The sequence below is a fragment of the Procambarus clarkii genome, chromosome 89 (assembly GCF_040958095.1).
Source record: "Procambarus clarkii isolate CNS0578487 chromosome 89, FALCON_Pclarkii_2.0, whole genome shotgun sequence".
In the NCBI taxonomy this organism is placed as follows: domain Eukaryota; kingdom Metazoa; phylum Arthropoda; class Malacostraca; order Decapoda; family Cambaridae; genus Procambarus; species Procambarus clarkii.
This window is the reverse complement of record NC_091238.1, coordinates 1,296,287-1,309,881: the sequence shown is the minus strand read 5'-3', so window position 1 is coordinate 1,309,881 and position 13,595 is coordinate 1,296,287.

Sequence of the window (13,595 nt, the reverse complement as noted above, 5' to 3'; positions counted from 1 at the left end):
CCAGGTGGACTCTGGCGAGAGGGTATGGAGTGGTAGCAGTGAGGTCAGTGATGAAGACTGTTTCCCCGGTGTAGACTATGTTGGGCACAGCCGACTTCAAGATGATCGATTGTAGAGCCGCTGTGTCCCTCAAGATCTTCAATTTGAAACGTCCCTCCGGATTTGAACCGTTGGCAGAGACAGTTCCAGTATACAGGTGGTTACTGAAAAGAGAAAGATCATTAACATCAACACCAACATTCATCACAGGCTTACCGGACTTAGGAGGAGTTGGTTTGGGTCGTTGTTGGTCAGTGGTTCCCTTGTATTGAGACTTACCACACTTGTCTATGGTATGTCCATAGAGTCTACAATACTTGCAGTACAGTTGTGAACCAGCTTGATCGGGGCTCACCTTCTCGTAACTGTACCACGACTTCTTACTGGAGGATGGTTCAGGTGTCAGCCGGTGGATGAGGCTGTAAGTGTCAGCCGACTTAGCACACTTCAGGTAGTCGGTTTCTTCTTTATCTGCTAAGTAGAGGCGGACAGGAGGCGGCACACGTCTCAAGAATTCTTCAACAAGCATCAGGTTGACGAGTTCTGTAAAAGTAGAGACATGTGCTGCTTCCAGCCATTTCATGAAATACCTCCGTTTCGTGTTAGCAAACTCGAGGAAGGTAGTGGTACTTGCCTTCAGGTGGTCACGGAATTTCCTTCTATAACTTTCAGTAGAGAGGAGGTAGGCGTCCAACACTGCTTGTTTCAGAGTGTAGTAGTCATTCTCAGACGCCAAAGTACTGAGTGTGACTGCAGCTCTACCTGTAAGATGGACTCTGAGAAGTGTGGCCCATTGGTCGACAGGCCAACTGAGTTGATTAGCAAGGGTTTCAAAGGTGGTAAAGAACACATCAACTTCTGCTTCTACAAAGGATGGCATTAACTTACTTGCATGTGATATATTAAAACTGACGGGAAGATTGGCAGTAGCTTGCTGGCGTTGAGTGAAGTGTGAAGTTTCCAAGGCGATTTCACGTTGACGACACTCTAGAGCCAGAGTTGCTTGTTGCTTGTCATGTTCGCGTTGCATCTCCAACTCGCGTCGTTTGGTTTCAAGCTGTACTCGTTCCCGCTCCTGGAGTGTTTCAAGCTGTACTCGTTCCCGCTCCTGGAGTAGTGCAACCTCACGTTCCTGGAGGGCGAGTCCACGTTCGTGTTCTTCTCTTCGTATGGCAGCTGCTTCTCTTTGCTGCTCACGTTCAATCTTGGCCAGCTCTAGTTTAAGTTTCAGCGTTGCCAAGTCAGGTTTATCTGCAATATAGTAAGTTTCATGAGTTTCAGAGTCTATCTTACCTTGCTCTAAATAGTAATCCAGCAACAGGTTGTGTAGGTCATTTTTGTTGGCTTGGTAGGGAACTTCTAGTTGATACTCATGTGCAAGAGTTTGTAGTTCAGTCCTCTTGGCACGACTTAAAGTCCCTATTTCACCTGCTGGATTTGCACGGAAAGTTTGGAGACGAAACATGGTGAAATTAGCAAATAAAGGTACACGAATGTTCAATAATGAAATGTCAGAAACAGGACAACGTGGCAACTGGCACCTATCCTGTGTGATCTTTAACAATTAACGTTAAGTGAAAGATATTAAATGATTAAATGAAATCAAGGGCGCAGGAAATCTTGTACCCGGTACTCATGTAAGAGAATAAGGGCAAGAAAATCCTACTAACAAATGAAACAGAGTTTCGAAAACAAATGAAACAGTTAAATGCTTCAAAAGTAAAATTGGTAGTCCAAGGATGTAGGCATACCTTGCCAAGTCTCTATAGGACATAAAGCAAGTTTTTCCTACTGAATTTAATATGATACTTACAGAATTAGCGAACTTTTGTGCTCTGAAAAAATAAGCTAATTCCCTACCGTTGTATGTATCATCATCTCTGACTGACGTGTAGGGGTGCGAGGTGTCAACTGGTGACGAGAACTGCTGCTGAGGTCCCAATTCAGCAACTAAAGTTCGAGCTAGAGGAACTATGGCCCTCTTTGTCCTCCTACAGTCAGATTGCAGAAGATTGGGTACTCTTGACCCGGGGCAGACCACAGTACCAGGGTACCAATATGATGATCTGTCAGAATGAGAAATATTCAAGGGACATAGATGGTAAATACGAGTAATAACATGGAGGGAGAGATGACCAATTAAGAGTATGACTGAGGCCTACAGTCACCACGTAATCCAAAGTTGTCTCACCTTCACTATATGTTACTCTCGTAATGCACAATACACCGCACCTTATAAAAAATGAAATTGAATGAAAAATAGTAAAGCTACGTTAACAAAGTTAAATACGCTTACCATAAATTACCACTTAGCACCAGTACCTGAGTGAAGCTCCTAGGACAGGCCCCCATATAACTTGTGACGGTAACGCGTTGGTGTTCGGCTGTTTAAGGCTAGGGGTATGGCCTCGTCACATAGTTATAAAAAAAAATAGAAAAAACTGGAACTTCGTCTGTGGTAAGGTAAGGAGAAGACACACAAAACACAAGTAAACTTTAACAATGAAATTTTAATTACGTTAAATAAATCAAACATGAAAATAATGCACAAACAAATTCTTATAATAAAATCAATGAATCAAAATAATAAGAATACTTAAATGACAAAATGAAAAGTTACGTTAAGGCAAAATAACAAGAAGTGCAACACAAAGGTAAGTGGGAGGTGCTGGAATATTGGCTTAAAGCCACCACCTCTCTCAGTACACGCTAACGTCTAGCTGGGAGGAGTGCTGGCTACGAAAGCACGGAACATTCTGAGGACTGATGTTGGGGCGACCCCAGACATCAGGTAGTATTGGGGGCGAGTACAGGTGCAGCCAGACCGGCGACCAATCAGCGGAGCCGTAGCGATCAACGGGTAGTTTGGTGGTTGGAGTTCGAACAGGTGGCTGGTTGCATACGTTTCTGCTCACCCTGGCAAGCCTTGCTGGTGCTGGTGTTGTTGTCGTTGTTGGACATTTCTTCCATAGTCTTTTTATATAATTGTGAAGACGTAATTTTGGAGGGAAGAGCAGGCTCAATCTCTTGAAGGAGATTATCGTCACCTTAAATACTTCATTTTCAATCATCTATTTGTTTCTCGTTAAAATACTGAGTAAGATATTGAAAAGGGGAGAAGTTCTGTTTTTATTGCATATATCGACGTTTCAGCCGGAATAGAGCGATTTTCGTGTACATCTTCCATCGGTAATATAAACGGAAAATCAGTAACATTTTAGTTAATACTAATGAAAACACATTGATTTTTATCATTTGTATTGGAAACAACATTGTCATATGTCTTTTCTTGGATCTAAATAATACGGAACCTCGCTCTGTGATTTGAAGTTAAAATCCTCAAATATGGTTATATATTGACTTTTTTCACGTTTTTCATGTAGTTTGATATTACGTAAATATATTCATTTTTACCAATATTTCGATACTATTTCATGTAGTATCACGATATGTGATTTGGCCTTCAAATCTTAGAATTTCGCATAATATTGCATTTTAAGCAAGTTTTCTTGCATTTTGTTTCGTACGAAAAATCATCGAATTTAGCAATATTTTGACGTTTATCATCCTCTTTTCCATTATGTGATTTAAACAAAATATCATCGAATTAGGCAATATTTTGCCGTTTTTCCACGTTTTTGTGAATTTTCAGTCTATGGGTTTTAATTCATATATATACGATAAAAATTATGCAAACACATAATTGATTAGATAATAACCTTAAATACTTCATTTTCAATCATCTATTTGTTTCTCGTTAAAATACCGAGTAAAATATTGAAAAGGGGAGAAGTTCGGTTTTTATTGCATATATCGACGTTTCAGCCGGATTAGAGCGGTTTTACGTGTACATCTTCCCTTGGTAATATAAACGGAAAATCAGGAACATTTTTGGTAATTCTAATGAAAACACATTGATTTTTATAATTTGTATTGGAAACAACATTGTCATATGTCTTTTCTTGGATCTAAATAATACGAAACCTCGCTCTATGATTTGAAGTTAAAATCCTCAAATATGGTTAAATAGTGACTTTTTTCACTTTTTTCATGTAGTTTAATACTACTTAAATATATTCATTTTAACCAATATTTCGATTCTATTTCATGTAGAATCACGATATGTGATTTGGCAGTCATATATCAGAATTTCGCAAAATATTGCATTTTAAGCAAGTTTTCTTGCATTTTGTTTCGTACGAAAAATCATCGAATTTAGCAATATTTTGACGTTTATCATCCCCTTTTCCTATATGTGACTTAAACAAAATATCATCGAATTAGGCAATATTTTGCCGTTTTCCACGTTTTTGTGAATTTACAGTCTATGGGTATTAATTCATATATATACGATAAAAATGATGCAAACACATAATTGATTAGATAATAACCTTAAATACTTCATTTTCAATCATCTATTTGTTTCTCGTTAAAATACTGAGTAAGATATTGAAAAGGGGAGAAGTTCTGTTTTTATTGCATATATCGACGTTTCAGCCGGATTAGAGCGGTTTTACGTGTACATCTTCCCTCAGTGATATAAACGGAAAATCAGGAACATTTTAGTTAATACTAATGAAAACACATTGATTTTTATCATTTGTATTGGAAACAACATTGTCATATGTCTTTTCTTGGATCTAAATAATACGAAACCTCGCTCTGTGATTTGAAGTTAAAATCCTCAAATATGGTTATATATTGACTTTTTTCACGTTTTTCATGTAGTTTGATATTACGTAAATATATTCATTTTTACCAATATTTCGATACTATTTCATGTAGTATAACGATATGTGATTTGGCCTTCAAATCTCAGAATTTCGCATAATATTGCATTTTAAGCAAGTTTTCTTGCATTTTGTTTCGTACGAAAAATCATCGAATTTAGCAATATTTTGACGTTTATCATCCCCTTTTCCTTTATGTGATTTAAACAAAATATCATCGAATTAGGCAATATTTTGCCGTTTTTCCACGTTTTTGTGAATTTTCAGTCTATGGGTATTAATTCATATATATACGATAAAAATTATGCAAACACAATTGATTAGATAATAACCTTAAATACTTCATTTTCAATCATCTGTTTGTTTCTCGTTAAAATACTGAGTAAAATATTGAAAAGGGGAGAAGTTCGGTTTTTATTGCATATATCGACGTTTCAGCCGGATTAGAGCGGTTTTACGTGTACATCTTCCCTCGGTAATATAAACGGAAAATCAGGAACATTTTTGGTAATTCTAATGAAAACACATTGATTTTTATCATTTGTATTGGAAACAACATTGTCATATGTCTTTTCTTGGATCTAAATAATACGAAACCTCGCTCTATGATTTGAAGTTAAAATCCTCAAATATGGTTAAATAGTGACTTTTTTCACCTTTTTCATGTAGTTTAATACTACGTAAATATATTCATTTTAACCAATATTTCGATTCTATTTCATGTAGAATCACGATATGTGATTTGGCCGTCATATATCAGAATTTCGCAAAATATTGCATTTTAAGCAAGTTTTCTTGCATTTTGTTTCGTACGAAAAATCATCGAATTTAGCAATATTTTGACGTTTATCATCCCCTTTTCCTTTATGTGACTTAAACAAAATATCATCGAATTAGGCAATATTTTGCCGTTTTCCACGTTTTTGTGAATTTACAGTCAATGGGTATTAATTCATATATATACGATAAAAATGATGCAAACACATAATTGATTAGATAATAACCTTAAATACTTCATTTTCAATCATCTATTTGTTTCTCGTTAAAATACTGAGTAAGATATTGAAAAGGGGAGAAGTTCTGTTTTTACTGCATATTTCGACGTTTCAGCCGGAATCGAGCGATTTTCGTGTACATCTTCCATCGGTAATATAAACGGAAAATCAGGAACATTTTAGTTAATTCTAATGATAACACATTGATTTTTATCATTTGTATTGGAAAAACATTGTCATATGTCTTTTCTTGGATCTAAATAATACGAAACCTCGCTCTGTGATTTGAAGTTAAAATCCTCAAATATGGTTAAATATTGACTTTTTTCACGTTTTTCATGTAGTTTGATATTACGTAAATATATTCATTTTTACCAATATTTCGATACTATTTCATGTAGTATCACGATATGTGATTTGGCCTTCAAATCTTAGAATTTCGCATAATATTGCATTTTAAGCAGGTTTTCTTGCATTTTGTTTCGTACGAAAAATCATCAAATTTAGCAATGTTTTGACGTTTATCATCCCCTTTTCCTTTATGTGACTTAAACAAAATATCATCGAATTAGGCAATATTTTGCCGTTTTCCACGTTTTTGTGAATTTACAGTCTATGGGTATTAATTCATATATATACGATAAAAATTATGCAAACACATAATTGATTAGATAATAACCTTAAATACTTCATTTTCAATCATCTATTTGTTTCTCGTTAAAATACTGAGTAAGATATTGAAAAGGGGAGAAGTTCTGTTTTTATTGCATATATCGACGTTTCAGCCGGAATAGAGCGATTTTCGTGTACATCTTCCATCGGTAATATAAACGGAAAATCAGTAACATTTTAGTTAATACTAATGAAAACACATTGATTTTTATCATTTGTATTGGAAACAACATTGTCATATGTCTATTCTTGGATCTAAATAATACGAAACCTCGCTCTATGATTTGAAGTTAAAATCCTCAAATATGGTTAAATAGTGACTTTTTTCACCTTTTTCATGTAGTTTAATACTACGTAAATATATTCATTTTAACCAATATTTCGATTCTATTTCATGTAGAATCACGATATGTGATTTGGCCGTCATATATCAGAATTTCGCATAATATTGCATTTTAAGCAAGTTTTCTTGCATTTTGTTTCGTACGAAAAATCATCGAATTTAGCAATATTTTGACGTTTATCATCCCCTTTTCCTTTATGTGATTTAAACAAAATGTCATCGAATTAGGCAATATTTTGCCGTTTTTCCACGTTTTTGTGAATTTTCAGTCTATGGGTATTAATTCATATATATACGATAAAAATTATGCAAACACATAATTGATTAGATAATAACCTTAAATACTTCATTTTCAATCATCTATTTGTTTCTCGTTAAAATAATGAGTAAAATATTGAAAAGGGGAGAAGTTCGGTTTTTATTGCATATATCGACGTTTCAGCCGGATTAGAGCGGTTTTACGTGTACATCTTCCCTCGGTAATATAAACGGAAAATCAGGAACATTTTTGGTAATTCTAATGAAAACACATTGATTTTTATCATTTGTATTGGAAACAACATTGTCATATGTCTTTTCTTGGATCTAAATAATACGAAACCTCGCTCTATGATTTGAAGTTAAAATCCTCAAATATGGTTAAATAGTGACTTTTTCACATTTTTCATGTAGTTTAATACTACTTATATATATTCATTTTAACCAATATTTCGATTCTATTTCATGTAGAATCACGATATGTGATTTGGCCGTCATATATCAGAATTTCGCAAAATATTGCATTTTAAGCAAGTTTTCTTGCGTTTTGTTTCGTACGAAAAATCATCGAATTTAGCAATATTTTGACGTTTATCATCCCCTTTTCCTTTATGTGACTTAAACAAAATATCATCGAATTAGGCAATATTTTGCCGTTTTCCACGTTTTTGTGAATTTACAGTCTATGGGTATTAATTCATATATATACGATAAAAATTATGCAAACACATAATTGATTAGATAATAACCTTAAATACTTCATTTTCAATCATCTATTTGTTTCTCGTTAAAATACTGATTAAGATATTGAAAAGGGGAGAAGTTCGGTTTTTATTGCGTATATCGACTTTTCAGCCGGATTAGAGCGGTTTTACGTGTACATCTTCCCTCGGTAATATAAACGGAAAATCAGGAACATTTTAGTTAATTCTAATGATAACACATTGATTTTTATCATTTGTATTGGAAACAACATTGTCATATGTCTTTTCTTGGATCTAAATAATACGAAACCTCGCTCTATGATTTGAAGTTAAAATCCTCAAATATGGTTAAATAGTGACTTTTTTCACCTTTTTCATGTAGTTTAATACTACTTAAATATATTCATTTTAACCAATATTTCGATTCTATTTCATGTAGAATCACGATATGTGATTTGGCCGTCATATATCAGAATTTCGCAAAATATTGCATTTTAAGCAAGTTTTCTTGCATTTTGTTTCGTACGAAAAATCATCGAATTTAGCAATATTTTGACGTTTATCATCCCCTTTTCCTTTAAGTGACTTAAACAAAATATCATCGAATTAGGCAATATTTTGCCGTTTTCCACGTTTTTGTGAATTTACAGTCTATGGGTATTAATTCATATATATACGATAAAAATGATGCAAACACATAATTGATTAGATAATAACCTTAAATACTTCATTTTCAATCATCTATTTGTTTCTCGTTAAAATACTGAGTAAGATATTGAAAAGGGGAGAAGTTCTGTTTTTATTGCATATATCGACGTTTCAGCCGGATTAGAGCGGTTTTACGTGTACATCTTCCCTCGGTGATATAAACGGAAAATCAGGAACATTTTAGTTAATTCTAATGATAACACATTGATTTTTATCATTTGTATTGGAAACAACATTGTCATATGTCTTTTCTTGGATCTAAATAATACGAAACCTCGCTCTGTGATTTGAAGTTAAAATCCTCAAATATGGTTAAATATTGACTTTTTTCACGTTTTTCATGTAGTTTGATATTACGTAAATATATTCATTTTTACCATTATTTCGATACTATTTCATGTAGTATCACGATATGTGATTTGGCCTTCAAATCTTAGAATTTCGCATAATATTGCATTTTAAGCAAGTTTTCTTGCATTTTGTTTCGTACGAAAAATCATCGAATTTAGCAATATTTTGACGTTTATCATCCCCTTTTCCTTTATGTGACTTGAACAAAATATCATCGAATTAGGCAATATTTTGCCGTTTTCCACGTTTTTGTGAATTTACAGTCTATGGGTATTAATTCATATATATACGATAAAAATTATGCAAACACATAATTGATTAGATAATAACCTTAAATACTTCATTTTCAATCATCTATTTGTTTCTCGTTAAAATACTGAGTAAGATATTGAAAAGGGGAGAAGTTCTGTTTTTATTGCATATATCGACGTTTCAGCCGGAATAGAGCGATTTTCGTGTACATCTTCCATCGGTAATATAAACGGAAAATCAGTAACATTTTAGTTAATACTAATGAAAACACATTGATTTTTATCATTTGTATTGGAAACAACATTGTCATATGTCTTTTCTTGGATCTAAATAATACGAAACCTCGCTCTATGATTTGAAGTTAAAATCCTCAAATATGGTTAAATAGTGACTTTTTTCACCTTTTTCATGTAGTTTAATACTACGTAAATATATTCATTTTAACCAATATTTCGATTCTATTTCATGTAGAATCACGATATGTGATTTGGCCGTCATATATCAGAATTTCGCATAATATTGCATTTTAAGCAAGTTTTCTTGCATTTTGTTTCGTACGAAAAATCATCGAATTTAGCAATATTTTGACGTTTATCATCCCCTTTTCCTTTATGTGATTTAAACAAAATGTCATCGAATTAGGCAATATTTTGCCGTTTTTCCACGTTTTTGTGAATTTTCAGTCTATGGGTATTAATTCATATATATACGATAAAAATTATGCAAACACATAATTGATTAGATAATAACCTTAAATACTTCATTTTCAATCATCTATTTGTTTCTCGTTAAAATAATGAGTAAAATATTGAAAAGGGGAGAAGTTCGGTTTTTATTGCATATATCGACGTTTCAGCCGGATTAGAGCGGTTTTACGTGTACATCTTCCCTCGGTAATATAAACGGAAAATCAGGAACATTTTTGGTAATTCTAATGAAAACACATTGATTTTTATCATTTGTATTGGAAACAACATTGTCATATGTCTTTTCTTGGATCTAAATAATACGAAACCTCGCTCTATGATTTGAAGTTAAAATCCTCAAATATGGTTAAATAGTGACTTTTTCACATTTTTCATGTAGTTTAATACTACTTATATATATTCATTTTAACCAATATTTCGATTCTATTTCATGTAGAATCACGATATGTGATTTGGCCGTCATATATCAGAATTTCGCAAAATATTGCATTTTAAGCAAGTTTTCTTGCGTTTTGTTTCGTACGAAAAATCATCGAATTTAGCAATATTTTGACGTTTATCATCCCCTTTTCCTTTATGTGACTTAAACAAAATATCATCGAATTAGGCAATATTTTGCCGTTTTCCACGTTTTTGTTAATTTACAGTCTATGGGTATTAATTCATATATATACGATAAAAATGATGCAAACACATAATTGATTAGATAATAACCTTAAATACTTCATTTTCAATCATCTATTTGTTTCTCGTTAAAATACTGAGTAAGATATTGAAAAGGGGAGAAGTTCTGTTTTTATTGCATATATCGACGTTTCAGCCGGAATAGAGCGATTTTCGTGTACATCTTCCATCGGTAATATAAACGGAAAATCAGTAACATTTTAGTTAATACTAATGAAAACACATTGATTTTTATCATTTGTATTGGAAACAACATTGTCATATGTCTTTTCTTGGATCTAAATAATACGAAACCTCGCTCTGTGATTTGAAGTTAAAATCCTCAAATATGGTTAAATATTGACTTTTTTCACGTTTTTCATGTAGTTTGATATTACGTAAATATATTCATTTTTACCATTATTTCGATACTATTTCATGTAGTATCACGATATGTGATTTGGCCTTCAAATCTTAGAATTTCGCATAATATTGCATTTTAAGCAAGTTTTCTTGCATTTTGTTTCGTACGAAAAATCATCGAATTTAGCAATATTTTGACGTTTATCATCCCCTTTTCCTTTATGTGACTTGAACAAAATATCATCGAATTAGGCAATATTTTGCCGTTTTCCACGTTTTTGTGAATTTACAGTCTATGGGTATTAATTCATATATATACGATAAAAATTATGCAAACACATAATTGATTAGATAATAACCTTAAATACTTCATTTTCAATCATCTATTTGTTTCTCGTTAAAATACTGAGTAAGATATTGAAAAGGGGAGAAGTTCTGTTTTTATTGCATATATCGACGTTTCAGCCGGAATAGAGCGATTTTCGTGTACATCTTCCATCGGTAATATAAACGGAAAATCAGTAACATTTTAGTTAATACTAATGAAAACACATTGATTTTTATCATTTGTATTGGAAACAACATTGTCATATGTCTTTTCTTGGATCTAAATAATACGAAACCTCGCTCTATGATTTGAAGTTAAAATCCTCAAATATGGTTAAATAGTGACTTTTTTCACCTTTTTCATGTAGTTTAATACTACGTAAATATATTCATTTTAACCAATATTTCGATTCTATTTCATGTAGAATCACGATATGTGATTTGGCCGTCATATATCAGAATTTCGCATAATATTGCATTTTAAGCAAGTTTTCTTGCATTTTGTTTCGTACGAAAAATCATCGAATTTAGCAATATTTTGACGTTTATCATCCCCTTTTCCTTTATGTGATTTAAACAAAATGTCATCGAATTAGGCAATATTTTGCCGTTTTTCCACGTTTTTGTGAATTTTCAGTCTATGGGTATTAATTCATATATATTCGATAAAAATTATGCAAACACATAATTGATTAGATAATAACCTTAAATACTTCATTTTCAATCATCTATTTGTTTCTCGTTAAAATAATGAGTAAAATATTGAAAAGGGGAGAAGTTCGGTTTTTATTGCATATATCGACGTTTCAGCCGGATTAGAGCGGTTTTACGTGTACATCTTCCCTCGGTAATATAAACGGAAAATCAGGAACATTTTTGGTAATTCTAATGAAAACACATTGATTTTTATCATTTGTATTGGAAACAACATTGTCATATGTCTTTTCTTGGATCTAAATAATACGAAACCTCGCTCTATGATTTGAAGTTAAAATCCTCAAATATGGTTAAATAGTGACTTTTTCACATTTTTCATGTAGTTTAATACTACTTATATATATTCATTTTAACCAATATTTCGATTCTATTTCATGTAGAATCACGATATGTGATTTGGCCGTCATATATCAGAATTTCGCAAAATATTGCATTTTAAGCAAGTTTTCTTGCGTTTTGTTTCGTACGAAAAATCATCGAATTTAGCAATATTTTGACGTTTATCATCCCCTTTTCCTTTATGTGACTTGAACAAAATATCATCGAATTAGGCAATATTTTGCCGTTTTCCACGTTTTTGTTAATTTACAGTCTATGGGTATTAATTCATATATATACGATAAAAATGATGCAAACACATAATTGATTAGATAATAACCTTAAATACTTCATTTTCAATCATCTATTTGTTTCTCGTTAAAATACTGAGTAAGATATTGAAAAGGGGAGAAGTTCTGTTTTTATTGCATATATCGACGTTTCAGCCGGAATAGAGCGATTTTCGTGTACATCTTCCATCGGTAATATAAACGGAAAATCAGTAACATTTTAGTTAATACTAATGAAAACACATTGATTTTTATCATTTGTATTGGAAACAACATTGTCATATGTCTTTTCTTGGATCTAAATAATACGAAACCTCGCTCTGTGATTTGAAGTTAAAATCCTCAAATATGGTTAAATATTGACTTTTTTCACGTTTTTCATGTAGTTTGATATTACGTAAATATATTCATTTTTACCAATATTTCGATACTATTTCATGTAGTATCACGATATGTGATTTGGCCTTCAAATCTTAGAATTTCGCATAATATTGCATTTTAAGCAAGTTTTCTTGCATTTTGTTTCGTACGAAAAATCATCGAATTTAGCAATATTTTGACGTTTATCATCCCCTTTTCCTTTATGTGACTTGAACAAAATATCATCGAATTAGGCAATATTTTGCCGTTTTCCACGTTTTTGTGAATTTACAGTCTATGGGTATTAATTCATATATATACGATAAAAATTATGCAAACACATAATTGATTAGATAATAACCTTAAATACTTCATTTTCAATCATCTATTTGTTTCTCGTTAAAATACTGAGTAAGATATTGAAAAGGGGAAGAAGTTCGGTTTTTATTGCATATATCGACTTTTCAGCCGGATTAGAGCGGTTTTACGTGTACATCTTCCATCGGTAATATAAACGGAAAATCAGTAACATTTTAGTTAATACTAATGAAAACACATTGATTTTTATCATTTGTATTGGAAACAACATTGTCATATGTCTTTTCTTGGATCTAAATAATACGAAACCTCGCTCTGTGATTTGAAGTTAAAATCCTCAAATATGGTTAAATAGTGACTTTTTCACGTTTTTCATGTAGTTTGATACTACGTAAATATATTCATTTTAACCAATATTTCGATTCTATTTCATGTAGAATCACGATATGTGATTTGGCCGTCAAATATCAGAATTTCGCA